Source organism: Onychomys torridus, unplaced genomic scaffold (genome assembly GCF_903995425.1).
Source record: "Onychomys torridus unplaced genomic scaffold, mOncTor1.1, whole genome shotgun sequence".
In the NCBI taxonomy this organism is placed as follows: Eukaryota; Metazoa; Chordata; class Mammalia; order Rodentia; family Cricetidae; genus Onychomys; species Onychomys torridus.
Genome location: NW_023412231.1, coordinates 121,110 through 133,143, shown reverse-complemented (window position 1 = coordinate 133,143; position 12,034 = coordinate 121,110). Strand labels below are relative to the sequence as shown.

General features: G+C 42.0%; 1 pseudogene; it reads left to right on the top strand.

Moving 5' to 3' along the window:
- Positions 1 to 2,056: 2,056 nt before the first annotated feature.
- On the top strand, positions 2,057 to 2,972 carry LOC118575565 (annotated as a pseudogene).
- Positions 2,973 to 12,034: the final 9,062 nt, after the last annotated feature.

Sequence of the window (12,034 nt, the reverse complement as noted above, 5' to 3'; positions counted from 1 at the left end):
TATTGATTGTAATTTTGTTTGGATTGTTGCTTACTTTTTATGTTTTGCTAGGTTACAAACTAGCAAGTTTCCTTGAAGCATTTTCATACTTACTATTTTTATAGGCTCAAATCTTCCACTTGCCCGATTTCTCTCCCCTCATTCCAGCTTATGCAGTCCAATATACACAATTTCTTCCTTCACTTTCCAAACACAAGCAATGTTTTACCATTCTGAAAACACTTTGAAATATCCTCATGGACCTCTTTCAAGTCTCCTGGATGCTACCCACACTCACTCCCACATAAACACACATTTCTAGTTTAGAAGCTGTGAAGTCATAAACTTCTTCTGATCCTAGGCTTCTTTGCCAATTATACCCCAGCTCTAGATTGACAGATGATTGTGAGAGGCAACAGTGATCTCCCTGGGGCTGCATGGTTAATCAAGGTGCTAATTCACAGCTGATACTGTCTCCTTCTACAAGGGGATCTCACCCAATTTAGAAATGGTTTGCAGACAGCTTCTCTCATGAGAATAGAGTGTAGTGACTTTTATGTTTGTTTGTTTGTTTGTTTTTTGAGACAGGGTTTCTCTGTGTAGCTTTGTGCCTTTCCTGGAACTCACTTGGTAGCCCAAGCTGGCCTCAAACTCACAGAGATCCACCTGCCTCTGCCTCCTGAGTGCTGGTATTAAAGGCGTACACAACCACTGTCCATCTTCTTTCAATTTCTCCTAGCATATTTTGCTTATTTTATTCTGTTGTATATTCAGTGAGATTTCATCACAACAGATTTTCCCTTCTTGCTAGCAGTCCTGACTTGAGTTTGCTCACAGGTGTATGTGTCTCTGAGGTGTGGCTTATCATAACTGCTAGCTCATAACTCAATATGATGTAATGTGTCACTTGAAATACCATTCTATTACATTTTGTGCTTAAAATTTTTTTTTCTTATCTCAGACCTTTGTGGGGTAAAGACCAAAACACCACAGAGCCCAACCAAAGTCCATATTCAGAGTTTGTATTTAGGAGCCTTGGTGACTGCCTAGAGAGAAACACTTCTCCCAGAGCTGCCAGGAATACACTTTACATGGAGCTTGTAAAGGCAAATAATTTAGAAAATCATCATTCTGGCTAGCAATTATCCTGGGGAAAACAAAGCACGGAAGCAATTTACAGAATCTAAAATATGTAGTTAGCTGGGGCACTTCAGCCCCCTCTATCTAGAGGAGGGTCAGGTACATTCCCAAGGTAATTATCATGGAGTGGGTAGAAAAGGTACAGCCAATTTCACGTTAAATCTAAGAATCTCCAGTTGAAAAAAAATAGGAGAACATTTGCCCTATCACAAGACTATAGATTTTAGTGGTATTATACATTTCTCATTAATATCTTTGGACTTAAGGTGAGATATACATTAAGAATTACTTTAATAAAGAAAAGTGACCATGATCCATTGAGTATATAGACAACACAAATTGGACTTGTATTTTTCTTTGTTTTTTTATTTTTTGGGGGGAGATCACAAGGAAGGGAGGTGGACATGGCATAACAGGGAAGTCACTCTGATCTGGGGTACATTATGTGAAACCTCCAAGTAATCAATAATAATGTTATGTTTGTAAAAGATATTGCTTTATTTAAGTTTTGTGGCTGTTCTTAAAGCTGATTTCATGTACAACATATATTAGTACATTCTGAAAGATTTATGTCCAGTTTGTTTACACTGCCTGTAATATTTTTCAAATGGGTCAACATCCTATCACCCTGAGTGTTTTGTTTCTAGGAGACTTGGTGGCTATTTTTCTACCAACACTTGCCATTCTGACAGTAATAAGAAATTTCAAAGTAACAAACATGGAAAATAACTACTCCTGGCAAAATTTTGGTGGTAAGGTTATTTTATGTTATCTAGGCTGGCCTTGAGCTCCTGAGTTTCAAGGACTCTCAGGTTTGGTCTCTCTGTAGCTCCATGGGTTAATGGCATCTTTCAACATGCCTGGCTACCATCATTTGCCATAATTCATTTGAACTAAGAAACAGTGTGCCTATATCCATAAAGGTATTGTACTGAATCACAGAATGGATATCTGGATTCTGGCAATCAGAATCATTTTCTTATCACAAACTACCACTGGAATTCTGGGAAATCTCCTTCTTATATTCGACTACCTAGTACGTTACCACAGAGAATACACATTAAAGCCCACAGATTTGATTCTCATGCACTTAATCGCAGCCAATACCTTAGTTGTTCTTTCTGCAGGAGTACCCCAAACAATGGCAGTTTGGGGATTGAGGCAGTTCTTGAATGATTTTGCATGTGACCTCCTACTGTACATTCAAGGATTTGCTCGAAATGTGTCCATTGGCACCACTTGCCTCTTGAGTGTCTTCCAGGCCATGACCCTCAGTCCCAGGAAATCCTGTTGGAATGACAATAAAGTCAGAGCTTCAAAGTACATTAAATGCTCCATTCCCTACTTTGGGTCTTCTACATGGTGATACGGTTCATTTTCCTTGTGCACAATTTATCAAAATGAATAGCAAAAATATGAAAAGAAGTCAAGATTTTGGATATTGCTCTATTGTAGGGCGTGGTGAAATCAGTGACTCACTCTATGCAGCCCTGGTGATGTGCCCTGAGTCTGTTTTTGCTGTGCTCATCACATGGTCCAGTGCCTCCATGATTGTCATACTCTACAGACACAAGAGGAGGGTTCAATATATCCGCAACTATCATGGTTCCAGGAGAAACTTCCCTGAGTCCAGAGCGACCCAGAACATCCTTATCCTGTTGTGTACCTTTCTCGCTTTTTATACGCTCTCCACCATTTCACGAGGCTACATTGCTCTGTTGTACAATCAGAGTTGGTGGCTGGTGTACACTTCTCGCCTCACTTCTCTTTGTTTTCCCTGTTTTGTACCATTTGTTATTTTGAGACATTACTCATTTTTGTCTTTATTCAGTATGATATGGTTAAGAAAATAAATTTCTCCTAATTTTATTATAACTATGTAAAATATTACTTTGTCTTGTAATACAAATTTTACTCAATTACCACCTTATGAAATCAACAAAGAAAGTTAAGGTTTACCACCTTGTCTTTATAAGACTAGTCAAATGAGTATGGGAGTTTTGTCAGATGGTTGAATTAGAAGCCTGCATCAACTGATGATCATACTGTATTTTTTGCACTATATTCTTCAACTTTCACATAGTGGATTTTTCCCTTGCCCATATGATGTGCAAAGAAGCCAATAACTTGTTGCCAACAGAGCTGACATTCTTGTGGCTTTTATACTCTCAAGGAATCTTGCCTGTTTTGGATAGACACCTGTGTATACCGCACTCTAATTGCAAGGCAAACTGACATCATGGTGGACCATAAATTGTACTTCTGGTGGCCCTTGTCTGATGACAGCTGCACTAGCATGCTCTAGGACCAGAAATACTCTTCAGTGATCATTTTCAACATGTTTTGATTTCATCTCTTCCAGAAAAGGAAAATGTTTGTCTGTTCCCAAACTTATAGTCACAGTGTTTAACAAAGTCTGTGAAGATAGGCATCTCCTCTAGACATGAAGGACAAAAAATTGTGACTCCAATCTTTCACCTTGTACCAAAATAAATTAAAAATTATGTTTATGCTTATTATGTGTCCTCAATTTTGTAAGATGCTATTTTCACCCTCTATTTCTCATAACTTTGTTTCATATTAAATTATCTGCGTATGGTTTCCTCTCACTTTAATAGTCTTAGTTATACGCACATCCTCTCCCATATAGATCCATTCCCCTTTGGTTTCTTATTAGAAGAAAACAGGCTTCTGAGAGATAACTAAAAAAAATGAAATAAAATGTAATGAGTTAAAAAAAAACCCTTCATATTGGAATGGACAAGAAAGCCAGCAATAAAGGCGGGGGGGGGGGGGAATCTGAAGAGAAGTCCCAAGATTCAAAGATTCATTCCTTTGTTTCTGCATCCAGGAGTCCCACAGAAGTACTGAACTAAAAGTTATCATTTAAATACAGAGGGCTTGGAGCAGAGCATGTAAACCTTGTGATTGTTGCTTCAGTCTCTGTGAGTTCACATGAGCTTTGCCTAGTTGAGAGAACCTGGCCCTCCTGATGTCCTCCCCCTGTCCTCTTAGTGTCTCCCACTCTTTCTGCCTCCTCTTCCTGTGGGGTTCCCTGAGGTATGAGGGGAGAGATGTGATGGATACAACTCATTTAGAACTGTGTGTTCTAAGGTCTATCTAATCTATCTATCATCTATCTAATCTATCTCTATCTATCTATCTATCTATCTATCTATCTATCTATCTATGCTATCTTCTATATCTCTGAATTTGTGTGTGAGAGAGACGGGCGAGGAGAGGGAGAGAGAGGGAGAGAGAGGAGAGAGAGAGAGAGAGAGAGAGAGAGAGAGAGAGAGAGAGAGATCTGGCTATGGGTATCTGTTTTTGTTCCCATCTGTTGTAGAAGAAAGCCTCTCTGATTCTCTGATGTTGGCAGAATATGACACCGATTTATGAGTATAAAAGAATAACATTGGGAGTCATTTTCCTTTGTTTCCTTTCTTTTATTAGCTAAGTAGTCTTTGGTTTTACCTTGGGACTCTGGAATATCTATACTCTGGTAAATATACACTGTCAGGTATGGATTTTATCTCATTGACCAAGACTTCAGTCAAATCAGACATTGGCTGGTTACTCCTAAAAGGTTGGTGCCATCCATTGTCTTAGCATATTTGCAGATAGTTAGATCAAAGCTTTTCTGGTTGGTTGGGTATTTGCTTTCCTCCTTTGGTAACCTGCAGTGTACCCTTGCCATGTCATATACACTAGAACATGGGGGTAAAATTTCTATGTAGCCATCAGCTGGACCTCTCCATGTTCAGTGATTGGTATGGGAGTTGTCTTCAGCAGTGGGTCTTTTTGTCATTTTGCTGAGGACAACCCACTGTCTTGGTAAAGGCCTGGGCTATCTGGTGATTTCCAGATGTACAGTGGATGGTGTTGTGTGTCAACTTGATCCAAGCTGTAGTCATCAAAGGAGCCTTAGTTGATGAAATGCCTTTATGAGCTTCAGCTAGAATGCATTTTCTCATTTACTGATTTATATGGGAAAGGCCTGTCCACAAAGGTGTTACCATGCATGGGCCAATGGTCCCAGGTTCTATAAGAGATCAGCTGAGCATCCTATGAGATGCAAGCCAGAAATTAGCCCTCCTCCTTGGCCTCTACCTCAGCTCCTACCTCCAGGTTCCAGACTTGTTTGAGTTCCTATTCTGACATCCTCCAGTATGGACTATGATCTGGAAGTGTAAGCCAAAAGATCACTTTCACCCTCAACTTGCCCTTTGGTCATGGAATTTTGTGGCAGCAATAGAAACATTAACTAAGGACACCATGGGGTGCTCTGGCCAACAACTCAATTAGATGAAACAGAGTCTTGGTACTGGAAGCTTTGGTGACAAGAATTAGCCAGTTGGGGTTCTTTCTCCCTCATTACTTGGGAATTTAATTAGCATCACATTCATACTAATAGGAAGATTCCACAGAACTAGAACTACGTTTCCATACTGCCCATCAAATACCCTTCATTTCCAGTTGTCTCTCCTCTCATTAACTCCCTCAAACCCATCTCCCCTCCCTTCCCACCTAATCTCCTTAATCCTGTCCCTCCTCTCCTCGGGCATCAGTACAACCATAAAGTCTATTATATTTCCTCATCTGTTGCGCCTGCCTCGACCAGCAAGGATGATGCAACACCGGAGCTCTTCTTTTAGCAGTTTATTCAGGACCTTGTTAGTAGTGATGTCTCCTCCCAGGCAAGCCTTTCCCAGCCCTTAAGTAGGTCTGGGCTACCAACCCCAGACAGCCACATGGGCACTATCCATAGGTCCACGCATATGCAAGTGGCACACAAATCCAGCCATAGCCAAATAAGGAGCTGTTTACCACAAAGAGTACTTGCCTTCGGGAAGGCAGAGGGTGGAAGCCAGCGCCATCTTTAAGGTGCGGCAACACGCAGCTCTCTACAGTTCCCCCTTTTTGTTTTGCAGAGCAACAGGCAAGAGTAGAGTTCTGATCTCTGCTAAAATGGAACATGTACTAATGTTTGTCCAGGCGTCGTCCACCCAGAGAACACTAGACCTGTCTGATACCCTTTTCACAGAGGTTGGAGTTAGGGTACCAACCCACATGCAATCAGACTTGCTCTTCTTGAGGTCAGTGTATCTTAGCCTCAAGTGCAGTACGCAGGCCTTGCATCCTTTGCCTAAATATCTTTTAAAGTAGCCAGCCAGGCTTGGGGGGACTGTCCTGCTTCAATGGCCATAAAGGCTTGGATAATCATGGCCGCATGGCGACGCTGTGAGATCCTAATGCGACAAATGCACCACAAGCATACTAGGGAGGTGAGCTCCAGTAATCCTACTAGGGTTGCCTATTCCTGCCCACTCCTTCAGGTGATCCATGGCTGTAACAATCCAGGAAGATAATCCTTCTGCCAGTCCGGTATCCATTCGGGTCGAATTCACCGTGACAATAGCCACCCTCAGCTGGTCCATTAGGTTATCAAACTCTCTGGTCCAATTGCCTAAAAGATAACTAGACAACCTTTTTGATAAATCTGCAGCATGGGTAAAATTATTATATTGGACACTAGTCACACATAACCCTTCATACTTCCACTGGCAGCCAAGTTGGGCAATCTGCCAGAGGGTATCAATTTGCTCTTGAACCAGGTCAATTCTCTGGTTGACCACCATCAATCCTCCTCGTATTTGAGCATTGACACCCTTTTGCACATCCAGAGCATGTGCCACATTGGCAGAAAGATTATTCAAGGTCTGTGCCGTCTGTACAGTTATGACTCATGGCAATGGCGGCTGTACCGGCTCCAACAGCCGCCAAGGAAATAGCTGTAACAATGGTGGCAGTAATGCCAAAATCTCTTTTTTGTCTAAATAGGGTCATAGCATTAGGAGCATCAACTGGCATAGGCACCCAGCGAGGCATACGGGTAATTATGGCATAATCATATTTAGAAGCATTCCAGCATTGAGTATAAAAACAGGTATTATTATGGCAAGATACAGGCCTCCCGTTTCCTCACTATAAACAAGAATGGAGGATACACACAAACTGGAGTAGGATTATAAGTAATATTAGCCAGTGGCTCAACTCCGTCATACACACAGCCTGCATCAGTTCTGGCAGTGATGTCTGTGGATAATGGGCCAGGCACAGAATCCCAGGAGCCCCAAGGCTTGGAGCTACTCCATGAACTCATGCACTCCCCCAGCAATCATAACTAGGGGCTCTAAATTCGTGCAACTTCCATTAATGCCACACAATAGCCAATTATCAAAAGGATTAGAAATATACAACTGAGAGGGATTGTGCCCACTATAATTACTAACTGCAAAAGTCTGATTAAAGTATGTGCTTATTCAAGGAGAAAAAGTGAAACTCTTCCCTTGATTGGCCCAGATCACAGTACAAGACTGACAACCTGTCCAGAGCCAGACATTCCCTCCATCTTGACCCCAACAAAAGGGGGCCCATTTTGGTTGACTAGGTGTATCATTTCCTAACACTTTAGCAGGCCACCATCCAGACACCCAAGAGGCATTGGCTGAAAGACAAGGGCCTGGTCCAGGCAAATCAAACCATCCAGCCATCGGGTTACATATCAAAACACATGGGGAAACATTTGATCTGTTTCTGACAATTTGGAAACAAAGAGTTCCGTTTAAATCAAAAGACCTATTTTGTCCTATAGGAGCTTCCTCTGGGTCCATAGGGAGATATGGAACATCCATAATTTTATTACTACTGAATATCCATGGGAATAATATTGCATCATGATGGACTGGCATTGGTCTCGGAAACACTGACAGTATCCCCCATCTTAGGACTGTCATTCCCAGCCGGAATCATCATTAGCACGAACAGGGAGATCACTGTCTGCACAGACATGTTCTTCTTGGCAATGGACTCTTCTCATGAGGCGCTCAGGAACCCACACCGTGTCTTGCTGATCCTGTGGGAAAACACAAACAGAACCTCGTGCCCATGTCACCACGGGATTGGGTCCATGCCAAACACCCATCAAGGCATCTTTCCATTTCACCATTCCTTTAGAAGGACTGTGCTGACAATGATGCCTGTCCGCAGCAAACAATTGGAAGCATCCAAATTAAAAAAATTCAGGGTAAATAAGGCAAGAGAGAGTCTGTCCTTAGGGGTACAGGCCATAGCCTATTCCCCCTTTTTGTTTTTGAAGCAATTCCTTCAAGGAGCGATGAGCACGCTCCACAATGCCTTGACCTTGTGGATTATATGGTAGGCCATGTACAAGTTGCACATTCATCTGTTGACAGAAGGAAGCGAACTTCTGTCTGGAATATGCAGGACCATTGTCTGTTTTTAACTGTTGAGGCTTACCCCATGCTGCCCAAGCTTCTAAGCAATGAGCAATAACATGAGAGGCTTTCCTCCTGCCATTGGGGTGGCGTGAATGATTCCAGAGCAGGTATCAACAGATACATGTACGTATTTGACACGTCCAAATTCAGAGATGTGTGTAACATCCATTTGCCATATTTTTAGGGGGAGCAGACCATGAGGGTTAACTACCTAATCCAGAAGGATGATGAAAATGACACATTGGGGACAATCTAGTACCACCTTTCATGCATCAGCATGTGAGATAGAAAACTTTTGTTGTATGTCCTTGCATTAACATGAAATTCTTTGTGAAAGCATGTGCTCGTTGTATGGCAGAAGCCACAAACATCCATTCCTGTCTAGTACACTGGTCCACTAAATCATTGCCTTTAGCCAATGGACCTGGCAGACTGGTATGTGCACGGATGTGTTGCACAAAAAGGGATTCTTACGTTGCCAGATCAGTTTCTGTAATTGGCCAAACAATGAGCTAACAGGGCTAGAAGATTTGATGGGCCCTGCACATTCAAGGCTTTTCAAGGCATTAACAACATAACTAGAATCTGACACTAAATTAAATGCAAATTGGACAAGCCTTAAAAACTTCAAGAACTTTTGAAAGCTCCACCTGTTGGGGTGCACCTGGCAAGAATTGAATGCTTTACAGGTTCAGTAGAATCCACCATATAAGCACCACAGCCTGTCTTAGACCCATCTGTAAATATAACACTGGCTCCTGGAATGGGCTGGGAAGCAGTTACCTTAGGGAAAAACTACAGGATGTTCTTTAAAGAAAGTTAATAGTGGATGTTTAGGATCATGGCAATCTATGTGTCCTGGATAGGTACAAGGCAATGCCCAATCATCTATGGCAGCACATAATATCTTGACTTGAGTAGAATCATAAGGAACAACTAGCGTTTGTGGTGTTTCCAAAATATTGTAAACACTGCTGAATACGCTGCTGTGCAAGTAATGCTACAGCAGTAGGATAATACTCAATTGATTTTGCAGGTGAGATTTTAGCATAATCCATAATAAGGGTCCTTTTTGCCATAAAATCCCTGTAGGTTGTAACTGGGTAGGCAGAATGCACAGGGTAAAATCATCATTATTTTGCACTCTTTGAAGAAAAGCCCTTTGTAACCTATCCTCTAATTTTGTTAAGGCTTCTCCGGCTTCATTGGTTAGTTGCCTCGGTGAATCCAAGGCTGCATCTCCAATTAGAATATCATATAATGGTTTTAATTCATAATTGGCCATTCCCAAACTTCCTCTTATCCAATTTATAACTCCTAATAATTTCTGAAAATCATTCAATGTGCAAAAGATGATCCTTCCTTAATTCTACCTTTTGTGGCATGATATGATAATTAATTATTTTAGAGCCAAGATAATTGACAACTTTGCTCTGTTGCACCTTCTCAGGGGTGATACAGAGTCCCTTTTGTTTTAGCAGTTCTACAAGTGAGCTATATGCTGCTTGAAGAATGTTCTCCTCCTTAGCTGCTAACAGTATATCATCCATATAATGGAGGTATCTCAGGCCAGGAAAACGTGCTCTCAAGGGTTCTAAAGCAGTTGCTACAACAGTTGACACATAGTAGGACTATTGGCCATGCCTTGTGGCAATACAACCTATTGATATCTTTTATCAGGTTCCTCATGATTAATGGACAGTAAAGTGAAAGCGAATCTCTCACTCTCTTTGCTCTTCAGCGGAATGGAAAAGAAGCAGTCCTTAATATCTACCAACAATTTTCAGGCAAGGCTGACAGCAATGGAAGACCCACGTTGTATGGGTCCCATTATTCTCATTTGCTCATTTATAGCCCTAAGATCATGTAACAATCTCCATTTTCCTGATTTCTTCTTGATGACCAAATATGGGTGTATTCCAGGGAGAAAGGGAGGGTTTAATGTGCCCTTCCTCCAATTGCTCTTTCACTAATTGATATGCAGCATGTAATTTCTCAGAGGAGAGTGGCCACTGAGGAACCCACACTGGCTCCTCCATTATCCAGGATATGGGAATACCCTCCTCAGCGGCCCCTAGGAAAAACCCAATCCTTGTTTGGGTTTCCTAGGTACTGCTTGTATTGGCTCCTTTCTGCCTTGTAAAAATTTTCCCAAGCCAAAAATTAGGATGACACCCAATATTATTCATGATATTTTTAGATTCTTTGGAATATTGGTTACTCAACTGAAAGCCCATGGATTTCATAAGATCCCTCCCCCAAAGGGACACTGGAAGTTCAAGAACATAGGGTTGCATAATGCCAGAGTGACCTTCTGAAATCTTGCCAATTCAACAAATTTGCACTAATATTAGGAGCACTGGCATAACCCAATTCTTGCAATGTTTGTGAGGAAGCCTATATAGGCCAACCTCGAGGCCAGTCTTGCCAGCTATGATACTGCGATCTGCCCCAGTATCCAAAAGTCCCATTATCTTGGTGCCTTTAATGGTTAACTGTAATGTGGGTCTCTGATCTAAGTCTAAAGATAAAAATGTTAAATCTGTGCCTGAGGATCCAAAACCGTTACTTCCTCTTTCTTTGCCATAGGCTGGGTGAGAATCATGTAAGCTGGGTAACAGGATAAGTTGTGCAATTCTGTCTCCCAGGGAAATGGCAGTGATTCCTTTTGGTGATTCAACCATGATTTTAACTATACCTGTATAATCTGAGTCAATTATCCCAGGATGGATTCGCAATCCCCTTAATGTAGTAGATGATCTCCCTATTAACAATCCCACTATCCCAGGGTCAAGGGGGCCTTGAAAATCAGACTCCACTACTTGCACCCCATTTGTGGGGTTAATATGAGTCTGGTGGTGGCACGGAGGTCCAATCCTGCTGAACCTGCTGTGGCTCGCTGTGGTGTTTGAGATGTCTGAGGGTCAGCCACTGCTCTTGATTCCCTTCCTGTCTCTGATCCTCCATTGCCCCATATATTTGAGGCCCTGAGGCAGGGGCCCCGCTATCCATTTTTTGGAGGAGTATTATTCCTCAGAGGCTGTCCATTAATGTCCTTGATTGACCTGCATTCGTTCGCCCAATGTTTTCCTTTCTTACACTTAGGACACAGTCCGGACAGGCGTTGGTCACTCCTGGTCTCTGGTTACTTACCCTTGATTACTTCCTCCTTGGGGCAGCTACATCTCATATGCCCCATTTTACCACATCGGAAGCAAGTCCCAGTGCCCTGCCCTCTTCTGACTAATTTGTAAAACTGCAGCAGCCAGCCCAGCATTGGTTAGTGGTCCCCTAATTCCTGCACACTTTCATCCAAACCTCCAATCCTTTAGTTTTATAAGGTGTAATGGCAGCTCTACATTCCTTAGTGCACTGCTCATAAACCAACTGCAGAATTAATGGCATGGTATCAGGATCACCAAATATCTTTCCAGCTGCATCCACTAGGCGAGCTACAAAGTCTGAGAAGGGTTCCATGGGTCCTTGGACAATTTTAGTGAGATTACCACTAACTTCTCCTCTATTGGGTAATGCCTTCCAAGTTCAGGTAGCAATGTTGTTAATTTGCTCATAAACCTGGATAGGATACCCATTTTGCTGATTTGCAAATCTAC